This window comes from Echinops telfairi, unplaced genomic scaffold (assembly GCF_000313985.2).
Source record: "Echinops telfairi isolate 266 unplaced genomic scaffold, ASM31398v2 ScPeMD7_19;HRSCAF=73, whole genome shotgun sequence".
Classification (NCBI taxonomy): Eukaryota; Metazoa; Chordata; class Mammalia; order Afrosoricida; family Tenrecidae; genus Echinops; species Echinops telfairi.
Window position 1 is genome coordinate 4101851 of NW_022103916.1, and position 2452 is coordinate 4104302.

The window sequence follows — 2452 nt, forward strand, 5'->3', positions numbered from 1 at the left end:
CAATTCTACCTTACAAACCTGACTAGGCCAGAACGTGTGCACTGCTACAGATAAAAGCCCGCAACACAGGGAATCCAGGACAGATAAACCCCTCAGGACCAATAATGAGAATAGACATACCAGAAGGATAAGGGGAAGGTGAATGGAAAGAGGGGGAACCGATCACAAGGATCGGCATATAACCCTCTCCCAGGGAGACAAACAACAGAAAAGTGGGTGAAGGGTGACAGAGGATGATGTAAGATATGAAAATAATAATTACAATTTATCAAGTGTTCATGTGGGAGGGAGGGTGGAGTAGGGAAGGAAAAACATGCAGAGCTGATACCAAGGGCTCAAGTAGAAAGAAAATGCTTTAAAAAGGATCATGGCAACATATGTACTTGACACAATGGATGAATGTTTGGATTGTGATAAGAGCTGTAAGAGCCCCCAATAAAATTATTTAATAATTTTTTTAAAGTCTGTTTCTTTTGGCATGATGACCTTTATCTTAATATTTTTATAACAGTAGACTCATACAATATTTGTCCCTTTGTGTTTGACTAACTTCATTCAGCATAATGTTTTCCAAATCTATTGATGTTATGAAGTGTTTTTCAGTTTCATCATTATTCTTAACATTACATAGTATTCCATTGTATATATGTACAAAAGTTAAATTATCCTTTCTTCTACTGATAGGCATTTTTATTATTTCCATTTTCTTGATATTGTGACTATTTCTACAATGAACATGGGTGCACATGTATATGTTTGTCCTTTGTCCTTGTTTCTTTAGGTTATATACTAAGTAGAGGGATTGCTGGGTCATATGGTATTTTTTTCCCGGATTACTTGGGGAAGCATCATAACACCTCCCATAGTGGCTGTACAGTTTTACAGTCTCACTAGGAGTATATGAGAGTTCCAATCTCACCACACCCTCTCCAGCATTTTATTGACCTTTGCCATCAATGCTGGTGGAAAGCAGGTGGTTTGATTTGCATCTGTGGAATGGCTAATGATCATCAGCTTTATATGTTTGTTGACCACCTGGATGTCTTCTTTGGTGAACTGTTTGTTCATGTCCTCTGCCCACTTTAAGTAGATTATTTGCTTTTACTTGTTTAAGTGTTGCAGTTTTCAATAGGTTTCCATTTAGTCCCTTGTCTGATATGTCATTGCCAAAAACGTTTTTCCAGTCTGTGGGAACAGTACATTGTGAGCTCTCTGTTTACTCTTTTGATTAAGTCTTTTGATGTGCACAGTGTCTTATTTTTAGAAGGTCCCAGTCATCTATTTTGTCTTCTGCTGTGTGTGTGTGTGTGTGTGTTTCACTGTATTTGATAGTGTCATGCATTAAGACCCTTACGTTTGTCTCTAATTTTCCATTGATGATCTTCATAGTTCTAAGGTTTACATTTAGGTCTTTAATTTATCTTGAGTTCATTTGTGTATATGGAGTGAGATATAGTCCTGTCTCATTCTTCTGCAACTAGAAATCATCCAATTTTGCCAACACCATTTGTTTAAAAGACTATCTCTTCCCCATTTGGTGTATTTAAGCCCTTAGTTAAGAAATCAATTGTGCCTGGCTAAAGAACATAAGACATATTTCATGTCAAAATTGGAATCTGAGTCTGTGTGACTCTAAATCAGATGTTTGTAACTACTATGTTGCCCTGCTCTCAACACTTTGATCAGGCATCATGGTAAGAGCAGTGATATATAGGAAGATAGAGTGCTTGTGGACTAGAATTCGCCTTTGTCCACTCTCAGTCTCATTATACTTCGGAGAATATGTGGTGAGAGTGCTGAGGAACAAGCACCAGCTGATGCGTGGGATTGCCAAGCAACAGCTTATGAAACAGAGCCAAACCATGGCAACCACACACTGTGGACCTAGCAATAGCCTCATTTTATTTACAAGAGTAAGAGGTGGACTTTGTCAACAGCCAATGAGATTTAAAACTAAAAATAAAACTGGCTTTGCAAATATAACATCTTATCATTTCCGTAATCACCATCACCATTATTTAAAAGCATTCAATGCCAAATAATCTACCAAGACAAATCCTTAAAAAGCACTATTTATGAAGATAATTCCCTGATATAAACACATCATTTTGTCACATATCAGCTATGTATATATACATTTAAAAAATATGTACCTCTGAAATTAAAAATCTCTACTAAGTGACCTTTATTTAAAAAAATTATTTGGGTTCATATGTGTGGTGGTTTTAGGGTATAATACATGAATATCTCTCATTTAAAAAATCAATTTATGTTGGCATTCTATGATGCTCACCTTCCCGACACAACCGCTGAAGACAAAGCGGGTGAATAAGCAAATGTGGTGAAGAAAAATGTGGTGCCCGGCTATCAAAAGATATAGCGTCTGGGGTCTTAAAAGCTTGAAGGAAAACAAGCGGCCATCTAGCTCAGAAGCAACAAAGCCCACATGGAA